This window comes from Protopterus annectens, chromosome 1.part0, assembly GCF_019279795.1.
Source record: "Protopterus annectens isolate FY-2018-M chromosome 1.part0, PAN1.0, whole genome shotgun sequence".
In the NCBI taxonomy this organism is placed as follows: domain Eukaryota; kingdom Metazoa; phylum Chordata; order Ceratodontiformes; family Protopteridae; genus Protopterus; species Protopterus annectens.
The window spans coordinates 440,712,705-440,729,667 of NC_056725.1; positions in this window are offsets into that span (position 1 = coordinate 440,712,705).

Genomic DNA, 16,963 nt, shown 5'->3' on the forward strand with positions numbered 1-16,963 from the left:
GCTAATTCTGAACACCTCCAAAAATAAAACAATGCTGTTTGGTACCTCCCCTAAATGACAGAATAACTCTCAATCTCATCTTATCTGTGAACATCTCAATCACAACATTGATCAAGTCACCTTCTTCAAATACATAGATATATGGCTTGATATTTCATCTTCATATAGAACAAATTCTTCTTTCAGCTTTTCCTGGTTAGGGGTTGCCACAGTGGATCACATGTCTGCTCATGACTGGCAGTAGAGTTTTACAGTGTCGAGTTGCCAGCCCAGCACCCAACCTTCCATAGAAGGCACACACACGCACTCATGCCTAGGGTCAATTTAGAGTGTCCAATCCACCTACAGCATGTGTTTGGGAGGAAACCCACATGACCACAGGGATGACATGCAGACTCCACACAGAAGGCACCCCAGCCGAGGATCGAACCAGAGATCCTCTTGCTGTGAGGCAGCAATGCTAACCGCTGCACCACCGCAGCTGCCCTTCACATAGAACAAATACATAAGAAAATTAACTTCCTCCTATTTTAATCCTATAAAAGTTCCCATTTTCTCTTCAGACCAACCAGGAATGCCACATGCAAAGACATTCTTCTAGCATAGCTTGAATATGGACATCCACTGGTTGCAGCACCATCCAAGAAAAAACCCTCCACCATACAAACTATAAGCGGCTCTATCTGCCATTTCATTATGCTTTCCCCTAGAAATGAACATCATTATATCATGCTTAATAAAACCAACTGACTACCTGTCGAACAACATGCCAACCTGATTCACTGATCCCAACTCAACAAGCTCCTCAAAGAACACTCCTGTCCTTCCCTTGTCTCCAACCTATTCAAACACCTACCCCTCCCACCCAGTTACAATCTAAGAAGTAATAACCACTCTGGTCCACTTCTTCAATATCCCAGAACCAGACTCCATTACATTAACCATGCCGTCTCCATTGTAGGCCTCAAATTCTGTGAACCCTTTACTACTAATCTTAAAGAACTCACCTTGTACCTCTCATTCCAAGCTCAGCTTAAACATCATCTTATGTCCAAGTTAATTTTCAAATGCTTTCCCATTGGACACAATACTTAATCCTCCACTATCCTCTTCATGAGTCAGGCACCTTTGTCTTCCTCACAATATTTACCTACACTAATATGTGACATCTCTTCCACATAGTCTCTATTATATATAATTAATTTCTAAGTACCCTTACCTTACTTTTGCTATCTTTAACAGTTCTTTGTTTAGCCCTTTACTATTTCAATCTCTTTTTCTTCCCCTTACTTATTTTAACCATCCCTTCCTACTGTCTCTTATACTATGTATTTTATTGTTATTATTCCTATTATTGATGCACTGTTATCTGCACTCAACAGTTTGACTGTATTCATAATACTTCTTGTCAACTTATCTACTCTTATTTATATATGTCAAGGCTAAGACTGAAATAGACCCCTTTGTATCAGTACTCTACCCTAGTTATGAAATTGAATTAATTAATAAATAAATAAATAACTCAACACATAATATTTGGAATGGCTGCATGAACTAAACTATTTGAAAAATAATTCAAAATGATTGCATAGACTTTTTCTGAAGTATGAGAATATGAAACCTTTAGCAAGTGCAGATATTTTAGGTTTTGTAAGAGCTTGGAGGTTGACATAATGGATAAAATGTTTGCTTCACAGACATTAAGTACAGGGTTTGATTCTCACCTTTGTAAGCATGGCTAGCTTTAAAAATGCCACCTGTGTCATTTGCTTAGTAATAATCTATGAACCTATGAAGAGAAATGTAATGAGACATGAAACATTGCAGTATGTATGGCAGACGAACTATGGACACCAGCTAAGTATTGGTAGTTTGGAGAAGGGTGGGCAGCTCTACCAAGAAAGAAATTTGTGGGGTGATTTTGTAAGAAATGTGAAAAAAAAGACTAATCATTGAGTTAAATTTGACTCATCATAAAACACTAAAGATAGCACTATCTAATGAAATAACAGGCAAAGGTCTATTAGGATCAAGCCTCGACTCAGACCCAGACAAATTTAGAACTGCTTAATGAGATCAGCAATGAAAAAGCCAGATGGAGATGTTGCTGTCACCACCTGATGCTGGCTTTCCTATCTTTGGAGGGGGGGAGATACTCAGTTCCACATCATTACCTCACCTACAGCTGGCTGAGTAGAGCAGCAAGTAGCATGTGGGCATGTGGTCAAGGGATATGCATGTGGTCTGCCAAGTGACAGATTCTACATGTGAGTACGTGTGCATATGTGTGTATGTGTGTGTGTGTGTGTGTGTGTGTGTGTGTGTGTGTGTGTGTGTGTGTGTGTGTGTGTGTGTGTGTAGCATTCATGCGAGTGTGCAAATGTGCACTTATATATGCTAAAGTTACAATACTTTGATGTATTTTCCCTAATCTCAGGTACAGCAATATTGGAGTTAGTTATATAAGTAGCAGGGGTGCAGGGATATAGGAAGATAGACAGGCAATTCCTCACTGCTTAAAACATTGATGTTTTAGCAGCAAATCAGCAAATTTCAAAATGCACTTTTTTATTTGTATTTATTTATTTATTTATTTATTGGAATTTTAGTTTACTTTTTAAGGTATTACAACTTGCAGAAGCTGATCTCACAGTTCTGATAGAAACACACACATACCCTCACCAGCATGTGCATTGAGCAACCAGGGTCACACACGCACACACACACACACACACACACACACACACACACACACACACACACACACACACACACACACACACAGACACACACTCACACACACACACACACTCGTGCACACATATACTCACTGATACTCAATGGTTATGATATAGGGAAATAAATTGGATGAATTGTCTCTGGAGGAGGCAGTGATGGTCAACAAGTATGGGCAAGGAAGTATATAGAAAAATGTATAATATTAAAAGAAAACTATGGTTCTGTATGCTATTAACAGAATGTCCATTAATGGCACCACATAATGTTAACAGAATGTAAACAAGGTGTTATGATAACAAGCTTGCTACTGGTGTGACAGAACAAAAGCACTACAGAAGTCATAAGACTTCTCAGTGAAAACCTGTCAGAAACAAAGTATTAAACAGAGGACAGAGAACAGTAACCATGAATAAAAATATAGATACAAAAAGGTAGATGTTGAAAGTAATCTGAGAACAACCAAAACATATCCACTCACATAAGATTAATTGTTTGACCTGATGCACTTCACATAGCATTATATCAAATAAACTGGCAAAGAAAGTATTTGGATCACTTTTCAAGTGGACAACAGTGAAACATAAATTGGAACTGATTAAAAAAGTTGTTTTGCCAATAATTTATTTCCAAGAGTATAAGAACCAGGCATATGTAAATACCCAAAGAGGAGAGAAAGTTACTCAAATGAATAAAAACAGTAGTTGTGACATATAAAGGCAAAAGGAATCTAAATATATATGTATTTCAGAGACTAGGTGCTGCCTTTTTTCGTAGACTGTAGAAAGCAAAATATGAACTGAATTAGTGTTCTATTAAAAAGCTTCAGGTGGAAATAAAGAAAAACAACAAATGTGTCAAAGCTAAGAAGCTGACACATTTAATAACAGCAGTCAAACAAATCTCTGGTGAGGAGGTCAGAAGAATAAAGACATAAATGTAAAGAGGGAACTATAAAACAAAAATGTTGGCCTGAAATTACTTAAGGCCAATGTGGGGCAATATGCAAATTAAGAACGAAGTAATAAGTTTCATTCATAGTGCCAGTGCTTAAAAGAAGCAAAGCAAGAAATATTCATGTCTGGGGATTTTAACATCACTATTAAGCTACACAGTGCTGAAGCTTAGGACAATAAAATAGTCCTGCTAAGAATCAAAGATATATTTGCATCTGTTATACAGAGGGGTTTCACAAAACTTTGTATGTAAAATGGAAATAGAAGCATTTTCCTGGAAAATGTTAAAAAGAATGTACATAAATGGCTGATGTGTTATACTCATCTGATTTTTTTTCACTATGTCATCAGTTGGACTTTAGCAAAATAGAATGGACCACGTACTCCACAGAATTACCAGTGTACTTTAATGACTGCATGACATGTCCCTGAACTTCATAAATGAATAGCAAAAAAATGCATAGAATCTAAGGCAGTCTAAAATAATATGAACCTAGAGTAAACAGACAAGTGTGAATTTTGCAAGAATGAAATTTTGTACTAGGGTACACATTTAACAGAGTAAATCATAAGAGTGACTAATGCTGCGATAAGGGTGTCCAGGCTTCTGAATATGTCATTTTGTTTTTGCTCGGTCCTCCTCTGACCATTGAGCTTGCACGACACAGGCCACACTATTGATGAGCCTCCCCCGTAAGGTCTATGACTTATTTGGGCCCAGTGGGGAAGGATGAGTATAATGGGAGCAGCATCTTCATTCTCAAAGAGAAATAGAGTTCTGGTAACCATGACTCCTTCCACATGCTCATTAGCATAGGGGTGTTGTACAATGGGCCTTCTGCGATTACGCCACAACTCTACATGATATAGTCAGCTGGCTGCGGCACCATTAGAGATAAGCACCTCTGTGGGATCTCTCTTATTCAGTGCAAATTCTGCTGCAGTGAGTGAAGCCGTGACGACAAGCATCTCCCTCCTCTGCAAAAGAAGCCATCAGGATTAAACCTTGTCACTCTTCTTATCTCTGTGTCATGTCCAGCTGGTTTCCAGGCTACTAACTGAAGTTGGGTCACTAGCTTTATAGCCATGGCTTTATCCCTCAACGCTAACAGAACTGACTAAAATATCTATACTTAGAAGTGGAAACCCATAACTGCGGGATTCCAATAAATATGTTGATGATGCATGCATTACACACATTATTACAAAGCAAGTGTGTCGGGAAAGGGACAGAGGACTACATACAGTAATAAGGTATGTAATATGTGCAGCATCACCTCGATATTACATGTATTACTGCAGAACAAGTCTGTATGGAAACAGACAAAAAACTATATACCCACAGTCAAGGAAATGATATAAAAAGAAAATATTAGATACTCTGCTATATCTTCACTTAGTGAGCATATAATGTTTTACCTAATGGAAACAGCACTCTGTTCCATATATTCCAAAATGGTAGAGAGAAAACCATTGCATTTGTTTCATGGTCAATTATCAAAAGTCGATACAAGGGCATGCAGGCAGAGAGAGAAGCTTTGTGGCTATTTATAGTGTAACATTTCAGCTATTACTTAAACCAAATAAATTAACAGTGGTAGTGTATGATTATGGATCTAGTGATCTTCATCTTAAGGAAATTAAATATTCATGAAAACTGCAGACTGGTCACAATGTAGTCTCTGTTCCTGGAGAACTGTTGTGTGATACTGAATAATACTGCTGATGGACTGTCATAATTGCATATAAAAAGAGTGAATAACAAATGCATCATTTCTTATGTAGCTATCTATGACAAATGTTGCTATATTGAGAAAAACCAGGAATAACACATTGCGGTCACAAGTATATAAATTGATAATTTGAATGGCCTAGATGTGAAAACTCTGTCTTTTTGTCTATGGAAAGGTAGCTGATTGTACATCAAGGGACTTTTTTAATGTGGTTTCAGAATAGTAATTTTGGTCAAGCTATGCTTCAGAGTATTGGGGTCTCTTTTTAGAGTAAAAATGTAGACTCCTACCTAAAATTGCAGGTTGTGTCTTGACATCAATAAAAAAGTATAAATATAAGTTACAATGGAAGTTAAAAAGTTGAAAATATGCCACTACTGTTACCTATACATCCTTAGGAATGGTGACCTGCATAGTGTTTTTGTAGCCATACTGAAAAATATTCTTTCATAAACTCGGTGTTTCTAAATTTAACTGCTGCACTCAGTGACATAAGTCATCTGTAAGAACTTAACAACTTCAGAAAAAACAAACTCAGTCTTAAGTATAATACCTTCAAGAATTCTTTCTGAGCAATCCATTAGTGATAATGGTCAATTCACAACTCAAATCAGAAGGAATTCAAAATATTTAGTAAACAATATGGTACTGGCTTCTTTACACACTGACATGACTACATAATAATAAACTGGTTGGGTGAAATATCAGTAAAAGTATTAATGACAAGCATTTATACAGATTTTTTCTTCTTGACCTACCTCAGTATCTAATGTACATCCACCATTGCTACACTAACTTTGTTATTAAGATCAGGAATTTACATTCTATACTTGGTTTCATGAAGTTTGACATCTGTAGAAAATGAACAACATATATTTTTACCATAGCAATTAGAAGTTACAGAGATCTAGCACATAATAACAAGTGTCAGACAGAGACTACACAAATGTGAATGATAGGTCACACTGCTTGAATGACTCAGATGTGAGAAGTGGTCAACAATTTAATGGTTTAGACTGAGTTACTAGATAACCAAATTTGGGAGAGTTACCTGGTGAGCAATGCCATATAGTCGCCATCATACCCGCTTGCCAGAAAGTTCCTTACCAGATGGATGATGGTCATCCTACACCTAGCACACATACATCAATACAAAGATTTGAACAAGACTCTTCGCCACCAAGGATGGCTAACCAAGATAGTGCCCACACAGAAACAGCTAAGCTGTTTCACAGTCCGGGTGGAATGCTGGGCCATCATTGACTAGAAATGGATAGATGACTGACAACCAGATTGTAGCTATGAACCTGGCTCACTAAAATGATCACAGAAGAGACCTTCTGAGAGTATAAGTTAATAAGGAGGATACATGCATCATTAAGAAAATTGCAAGCAAATATTGAAATGAAACTGAATGATTATCATTGTTCATACTGAAAATACTGAAACCAAGAAATATATATATATATATATATATATATATATATATATATCACACACACACGCACACATACACACACACACACACACACATATATATATATATATATATATATATATATATATATATATATATATATATATATATATATATATAAGTCTACTTTGATTCACTGAAAACTCATTTCATTGAATTTCAAAACAGTCACGCCAAGTTGCTGCAAGCTCAAATCACTGAAAACTCATTTCACTGAATCACATTTCAGTGAATATAAGTTCTATTGGAAAATACAATGTATATGCCCTTTCCCCACTGTAGTGCGATCCTGGAGGTAGTATATATATTTAAGGGGTGTAGAGGGCATGGCCTCCCACATTGTGGGGTGTGAGGGGCAGCATGTAACCACCAACCTACTTTTGGTTTTATGTTGTTAGCTTTCAGTGAAATGAGATTCATACATATAAAAGCTAGGTAGGTGGGGGCTATGCTTCCCACACCCCCAATGTGGGGAGTTGTGCCCCGCCACACCCCCTGTAACTATATATACTAATTTCAGGATTGCACTACAGTAGAGAAAAGGACATATATGTTTTATTTGTCCAACAGTACTTACATTCAGTGAAATGAGTTTTCAGTGATTTGAGCTTTCAGTGATTTTTTGAGGGTGAATTTAGTTTCAGTGAAATGAGTTTATAGTGAATCAAAGTAGACCCATATATATATATATATATATATATATATATATATATATATATATATATATATATGGGTTCACTATGTAATCCCGAAATACTGAAATCCCGAATTTTCGTACTTCGAAATTACATAGCCGAAAACACAAAATTCCGAAACTCGCAGAAGCGCAAATGAATTTCCGCTTCTGCTGGTGTGGTGTGTGGATGGATGGGTGGAAGTTTAGGTAAGTATGTATGTGTAACTGTGTTGGTTAGGGGCTTTAGTGTGTGTAAGTGTGTGTTGTGACACGTGTGTGTGTGTGTGTGTGTGTGTGTGTGTGTGTGTGTGTGTGTGTGTGTGTGTGTGTGTGTGTGTGTGTGTGTGTGTGTGTGTGTGTGTGTGTGTGTGTGTGTGTGTGTGTGTGTGTGTGTGTGCGACTGTAAAATGTGTGGGTGTGATTTTCCGTTGTGTGTCTGTTTGTGCGATCTCAGAGTTAGAATATTTAAGTCAGGTGGGTGTGGGGGGTGCAGCCCCCCCACATGGGGGTGCAGGGGGCTTGCCTTATCTGTAGCGTAGTATTATGTATGTATGTACTATTAGTGTAGTATTATTTATTTGATTGTTGGGGGAGTTGTGTGTATGTGTATGTGTGTGCTGTATGTGTAGAGTATGTTCACAGACTACTGAGAGGCAATATATGCCTAACCTACAAGGCACTGATGGATCTGTTATACATTATACATTCATAAAATGAACAGCACTAGAATTAACTGATTTAAGTATTTAAACCTCATCTGTGACATAAACAAAACATGTTGGGGGGACAGCTGTGTGTATCAGAGACTACCTGTTCTCTGGAACAGACTCCCCATTTATGTGACACAGAGGTCTTCCTTAAGTCTATTCAACTGCTTTTGGACCAATGGATGGGAAATCACACATTCACTCATGGCTTGTTGCCTGTGGCACTTGTGGAGATGTGCAGTTTGTAGATGTCCCAAGGCACAAATGTACTCAAAGCCATTCTAACCCATGGATATTGACAACTGGGAAAATTGGGACATGAATGACTAGAGTTAAAAAGGCTCTAGGACCATTAGCCTGGTAACTTCCCATGATCCTGTGATCTATGGAAGTATCTGGAAGGCAAACCAGTTTTCTTCCATATAGAGAGTGTGACACAGAAAGACTGGTTTCAGCAAGACTATGCCTGCATAAGTTTAGTACAAACTTTGAAAAGTCCATCTTCAAATAGTGCTTTATATTCATGTGATATGCTGTAATTTAAAAATGTACTTTGCAAATAAAACATTCAGAACAAATTAGACATCTTGAAGAAACATTGCTTTAACTTCTGTTGTTCTTGACAGGACAAGCTATTTGAAACGCTGTGGATTTTTGTGGGGGTTTAATATTTCTATCATACTTGCATATAATCATATCCTTATTTTATTTCTTTATTTTTTTCTTTAAATGACCTTATTTGCATCAAACCACAGAACTGTTAAGTCATTTTGATTCTAGAAAATGAGTCTACTTAAAGTACTTAACTCCTGGCTGGTCACAGGCCTCAGTTTTGCAACAGGGAACTAAACTGTTAGAAGCTCACATGAGCTGCTGCTGGTACTCAGACTCAATCCTACATTCAGGCAATGTGCCTCAACTGTGCAGAAAGGATGTAGCTGCTACACAAAAACATAGATGTGTTTTAATAAAGTAAGTATATCAACTTGAGGGTGGTAGTGATTTAGACAGGTTGACTGGCAGAATTAGGGTAAGTTTTAAGAAGTGGAGTTTGGAATCACTGTTAGGAAGCAACAGTGGATTTCAGTCTTACAGAGTGATCATGGAATGAAAAGCTAGACAGCAAACTGGGATTTAAGGTTTAGGTTTATGGTTAAGAAAAAGAAAGTCAGGTTTAGAAAACAAGAGGATAATATAAGATTAGGTTCAAATGAGAAATTAGATTTATGAAGCAGTCAGGGAATTTATGGTTAGGGTACCATTGGGAACTTTAGGTTTAAGGAGTGACTGTGAATTTATATTTAGGGAATGACTGGAGAGTTTAGGTCTAAGGAGTTATCAGGAAATTTTGGATTATGGAACAAAAGGGGAATTTAGGGTTAAGGAGTAACAAGGCATTTTAGTGTTAGGGTTAAGCAGTATGATTTGAGGCTAGGGTTAGGGACTTGGTTAGAGATTTAGGATTGGAGATCGGTTTCGAGGAGGACTACATAGTTTACTAAGTTTAAACTAGTGGGAGGCCAGATACTTGCCATGTTTACACAGCACCACAAAGCAAGTCAGTCACAAAGTAATAGCATGGAAGCGCTTGTAGGAGACATATGAAACAAAAATGTTATTGTCTACTTTATACCACAATCCTGTTCTAAACACAACTTTTCTTCACATTGCTGACATTTCATTTCACTTTTAAGAGGTGATATTCCTAATATTACACTATATACAATATCTGTGGATGCTTGTGGATCCTTAAATCTTTCTTGCCTTCTATAAAGGATTCTATTTTTTTTTCATTCTTGCAATTTTTCTCAAATAAAATATATATAAATTAGATTAAATTTCTACATTACCTCCTTATATGATTTTAGTTTATAATTTCCTGTTGTTTCAATATCATTTTCTAACTTATACTGTAATCTTTTTTATGATAAACATAATCAACAGTTCCTTGCTTTATATTTTCATTTTTATTTTATCACCACACACACGATTATATTTATTGCACAATATCTAAGGCAGTACCATATCCTATTTAAGTATTACTGGATAAAACACAAATATAACTATAACAATAAAAGAGAAAACTAACAAGATTCAGTAAATTATGACTTCCTTTCTTTTTAAATTGTAAACATTCCACCTGTTTAGGAGATTTAACCTAGATATGCATATACACATATAAGACTTAAAACAAACTAGACTCTTAATACTTGGTTTTCAATACAGTCAAATAAATCCACTACACTTGCATAATAGTTATTTTGCTTCATTATTACTGTCTTGTTCAAAAAGTCTTTGTTTTAATGATGTCTCAGTAGTAGTCCATATAGTGTATCCACACCTATTTACAGCCCATTAATATATATATATACATATATATATATATATATATATATATATATATATATATATATATATATATATATATATATATACAGTATACATGCAGTTCTATTTTGTATGATTGAAAGTTCTTAGTGTCATACAAAAACTACTGACAAAAAGTGTTCAAACATACAGAATATCAAATGGAAAAACCTTGAACTATAAAATATTAACAAAGAAAAATGATTTATTCTGCTGATATTAACACTAAAAGTCCCTGTAACACTAGCTTCAACTTTGTCCGAATAGTGGCATTATTACGAGAAGGTTATTACTAAGTCCAAATATCTGGTGCAGTGCGAATAACAGAAGACCAGGGACCAAATGGAAAACGCACCAAACAAGCCTGTATACGAACTCCATTTATTGCAGTAAAATCACACCAAGATTAATAAGCGCTTTCGTCTTTCACATGGAAGACTTCATCAGCATAATCAGTTCTGGCCCTTGAAGGCCAGCCCATAGCTCTCATTAAGCAGGTGAAAATATGGTCCTCTCAAAATTTGTCTTATGTTAACTAGTTGATAATGATTAGTGTTCTTATTTCATTTTTTTTTACTTTTTTTAATTATGAAAGGTTTTGCTGGCATGTTAGTGAGTCAGGTCAGCTACATGCATTTATTATTCACTAAGGAGGCAACGGCATTGGGAAAATAGTGAAGCACAGGTTGTTGTCTTGCATCATGTGAGACAACATAAACATTATTTTCTTTCCTGCTTTACTTGTTTCATGGACCTCTATTATTCCAGGATTATCATGGTCGAGGGTTGTGTTCCATAAAGTTTTCTATTCAACTCACAAATATTTGATATATAAGGTGACCCATGCCATCCTACAGTTAGATTTTGGAGTGAATGAGAATTTGGAATTTGCTGATAATGATCCAATTTGTTTTTGGATGCCAAGGTATACCTATTTGCTATAGGTTAAGACTTATTTAATCTTAATGTCGCTTTATTTGGTGAAACTATTATGTTTATAATCCTTTACTGCAAAAAATAGATGTCAGAAATGTAATAAAGTTTACACAGCTGATATGTAAAATTATTAAAGTTACTGAGTAGATCTTGTCTATCTCAGCCAAGAATGCAGAGAGACAGGGCAAGTTATGTAAATGCCACCTGGTGGGCAGTTGTTGAACGGCCTTTTCCACTTTTTCATTTCTCCTATCCTGAGTCAGTTCACCTTCAGAATAAGTAATTGTGAGCTGTCTAAATAGCTGCACATGGACAATGGCAAGTTTGATGAAAAGAAACGGTGAAAGGGCCACTTGGCTAAAAAAGGGGGTAGGCCTTCTAGCTACCCAGTCAGTATGGCCTTGATATTAATAATGTAATAATGCAGAGACTGGAAGATTAAAATATTTGGACTTAGATATAATAAAATCAAGATTGCTGTTTCATAGATTATTCCCTTTTCTCTGAGGTATGGCAATCTTGAAATATATAAATTCAAGGTGGGGGGCTTGCCCCCTCCCCACAATGGAAGTGCAGTGGAATTGTCTCTGCAAAAATAAGTCTAAAGGAAGGAAGTGATGTTTGATATTTGAACCTTTGCATTTTCGGTCGTTTTTTTGCTGGAATTTCGTGACTCGGGATTGTGAATCCCAATATTTCACTAGGGAGCTTAACTAAATTATAGCTGGGAATGGAAAGGTACTCATTGCTGGAAAAAGCTTTTCAAAATCACTATTTTGTAAAGATATGAATGGCTTATTATGTTTCTTTACATCTGTGCTAAATGTCCTCTATTGTATGTATTGAAAGGCAAGACTCTTCAGTTTGTCATCTGTTTTCTAGCTGTAGCAATGTTTATTCTTAAAATTCTGGTTAGCTATTTTATATTCCTTTCTGGCATATATAATGTAATATTTGACATGGAATGCAGCCTTTTATGAAAATAAATCAATTTATGCAAATCACATTTGGACTCATGTATCTTTTGCAGTTGTAAAGCAACAATTTTTTCTGCAGTTTTTATTTTTCATGTTTCTACTGACTCGAGCACAAAATACTGGCCAATTATCCCAAAGAAGCAAACAGCACAACAAGTTTTGTTAAGAACTTTTGTCCTTAAATACACTGGACTTAATCAGGACCAATTATAATAAAAAATGGGGTCTATATTACATTATCGAAGTTTCAAAACTTCAAATCTGATATGGTCAACACCATATAATCAAAGTCTTGAAACATCAAAAATGTAATAAAACAACAACCTACAAAAAAAAACCATTTAAACGTCCCCACACCCTTCGCTACTTAAATATACCAACTCCAAGATTGCACTACAGTGCAGAAAAGGGAAATCTTCCCTTTCCATGCTGTACGGAGATATCCATTAAAAGATTTGAAGTTTCAAGACTTTGATCACATGGTGTCGACTATATCAGATTTGAAGTTTTGAAACTTCAATCTTCTGATATAGACCCTCAAAAATGTCATGCACTAAAAAGAATCATTAATCATGTGATCAGTGCCATGTTATCAATTCATTAAATACAAAAAACTTACATTAAAATTCCTAACTTTGCAAAAATTAAATATAAAATGTTAAAGCTAGTACTAGTCAAATTGATACAAGTCAGCTGAATTATAACTTTGCAGCTCATAATTTTAATGTACTATTAATACTCACTATTTTATTTATTCCAGAATTCCTGCTTGCATTCAGTTTTAACTACCATATTCGTTCATTTTGCTCCAGTTTTGTTATAATTTACCTCCTCTTAAATTAAAGTCAACTTTCTCCAAAACTAAAGAACAGAAAACATTTAAAATATTTGCTCATCTCTGCACACCTCTTTAAAGCCCTTTTCCATTTTGCCCACATCGAACGTGTCACACGATGGACAGTACAGTACATAAACACCACGCTAGTATTGCACATTTGCCAGGTGCCACTTTAAGACCAGGTAGCAATGTGGCTACCTTACCCATTTTAAATTAATTGAGATTAAGGCACTGTTTTTCGATGCCATGTTTAAACGCATCACCCAGTGAATCCTTTATAATGTTTGAGATCCCATTGTCAGTTTCAAGTTTATTTTTTCATATTAAGGCCTCATTTGTACTCAAAATGTTGAAGCATTCTTATGAGTTCCTCCCAAATTCCATGGGTGGAGAAAATGGTCCAATCCTTTTGAATGATGTCCTTAGCCTGATGGAAATCATACTGAAATTCACAGTTCTTGTACTCATAAAAGTTAATAATTTCAAAGCCAATATTCTCCAATCAGGGGTAAGGGCACCCCCTGTCTTTGAACTTATCAACATCTTTATTTTCTGATAGTGGATAGCTTAAAGAATGGCATGGTATTGCCAAGGGTACAGTATGTACTCAAGCAAATGCAAATGTAATGTTTTGGTGGAGGGGAAATTTGTATGTTTTAGCTGTAGTTTTGCTGAACATTGGCCAGTTTACCTAAAGTTCTTAAATGATATTTTTATGATGTGGACAGACACCAAAACATAATTGAATCAATTTATAAAATATCTTGATAGTACCACTGAATTTTTGAAATGTACCTTTGTGTTATCAAAGGACTATAAAAATGACTTAGCTGTATTACTAAGCAACAGTTTGTTTCCAGTGTGTATCGAAAGGCTACTTGCTCAAATGCAGTTCTGCTCTTTACTTGTTGCCCTCATTTTCACTGGGAAAAAAACACGTGAAGGACCAGATTGTCAGAACATCAAGAATAATATCTTTGGATGCCACATTTTTAAAGGAATTATACTAGATGATATGCATGTTTCAAGACAGGAGTTATCCTGAGTCCTTATTGCAGAATATTGTTCCTGAAGTTGTTAACTTTAAGAATACACTATTCATGCCTATATTTACTAGTAACAGCATAAGGAATATGGCTAATCTCACTAGTATGATTGACAGCAGTAGCATCCCCTTTGAAAGAGCAGTGATTGTGAATTTTAATACTAATTCTAAATATGTTAAGGGCATCATTCAATAATATTGGACAATTAATCAGTGCTTGGGATCTGAGCCCTTTTATTAATGAATTTAGAAAGGGTAAGGTAGCCACACTATTGCCTACTCATAAGGATGACACCTGACACAATGGTGGTGTTAGTCATGTAATCCTTTTTATGCAGACAGAATGTAAAATTGTCCTATGGCTAGAATGTACCAGCACATTTATAATAACCATAAAAGGATGTTACCAGTGCTTTGAGCAGGCATGGCCAGATGTGTACAACTTTGAAATGTCTTCTCATTTAGTTTTGAAGAAAGTTTGCTTTAATTTAAAGACTGGCATCTGTAAAGTAATGCTGGAACAATTTGAACAGATATGACAGTTAAAATTAGATGCAAGCATAAATCTTGGATTAAATGAAATAATTGTTATTAATAGTGGACTAAGACTGTGAGAGGCAAAGTTATAATTCAATTGATTTGTACTGATTTTAACTAGTAATGGTTTTAGTATGTTATAGTTTTTTTATAAAACTAAGAATTTTAACATATGTATAGTTTTTTGTTCGTATTTTATGAATTAATGACATTTGATCTCGATCACATAATTATTATGCTTTTTAACATATGTCGTTTTTGACTGTAAATGGTTCTGATGAATGCCAGTGGTTTAAAAGATTCAATCAAACTTGTGCTGTTTTTTTTTCTTCTTTGGAACAATCTGTCAGCTTTGTGTGCTTGGTTCTTAGTTTTTGATTTGATGCCATGGCCATTAATTGTTTGGTTGCAATTTTTATTCCTTTTTCAAATATTGTAGTTAAATTCTCACCCACTTCAAAAAGCAGACAAGTTTTCAGTAAATCACATTTCCAAAACAGCTTTCCAATTTCAAACAAAAACATGATGACATTGGCAGGAGGTGATGTTTATCACTTCATTCATTCCCTGGGAGGTAACCATTGTATTCCTCTTTGGAATGTACATACCATATCTGCTGTTTGCTTGGATTCTCTATAAGACTTATGATCAATCTACTTATCGGTATCAAATATTGTATTCCACATGAATTTTAGTCATTTTCGTTATGTTTGCTTTCATATATTTTATACTTGGTTATTTCATGAAGCATTCTGTGTGACTAATACAACATGATTATTTTGTATGTTCCAAAGCAGCTAGGTGTAGTGACAGTACAGCTGGCCCTGACAACATAATAAAACTCAGGAAAGAGAATCAGTGGTGAGAGTACATCGGAAATAATATATATGTGGTATCAGTTTCTGTCATACTACTGGTGTAATTGTATGAGAATTGTCAGTCATCCCTGGCTTCCTTAGAGTCCTACAAAGGTAGTGTTTAAGGGCTGCAAAGATATGAGAAAGTTACACTACAGACTGCCCTTGTACAATTGCAGTCATATTTAAATTAGTTGAAAAATATCTTCATGTGTGAATATTTCCATTACACTTACCCTAAATGACTGATTTATGGAAGGCTGGGGACAGTAGTACATGGTATGCATTCAGTGTAATCTATTCTCTGTAAGGGCATGCTGTGTCTTCCAGGCACATTTTTACAGAGCAAGAAGCATGTGTATCTTATTATTTCATCTGAGAAAAGATTTATAGAGACTGAGAAGAAATGCAATTCTCTAGCAAACCCTGAAAGGTAAATGCCCTTTTATTTTTGGGGCAAGAACATTAAATTAAGTATCTGGTGCATAATTTATAAGGTACTGTCTCATTTTCACATTTTAACCTCCTAGTAGCTTCTTATCTTTGGTTATTTCAAATACTGTGCCCATATCTCACAGTAGAAATGCATGTGTTTCTGTAAAACATCAATGACTTTTATAGTTTCATCTTTTCATGTCTGTTTTCTTTTTTTATCTTAAAAGACATGTGTGTGTGCAGTATATTAATAATTTGCTTTAGGCAGGAGATGACAACATCAAAAATAAGGTTATAAACGATCATAAATATTTATTTGCATTTTTTTTTCTAAAAGTCATGGCTGTTGGTTTTGCCTGAGTACTTGCATTCTGGTGCAGCCCACACATTTCTTTCTCCAGCATTGCTGAACAGACCAGGTGTCCTATTATCATTTTCTGTGTGATTTGTCAGATAATACTGCTGCTAGAAATAAATGCATGCTATTCATCCTGCACTTAGTTTTTCAGATATATGTATGCTCTGCAGAGTGTAAGGCATTTTGTTCATTAGTCTTCATTTACTCTTTTGTGCTTTTGTATCTTTGTTTTCTTTCATGCCAAGGACAGAACAGGTGTAATCTGTGCAGCTGATTGTTTACTTACAATGTTACCTTTTGCAGACATTTTTCTGATGGTGCTTCTTCA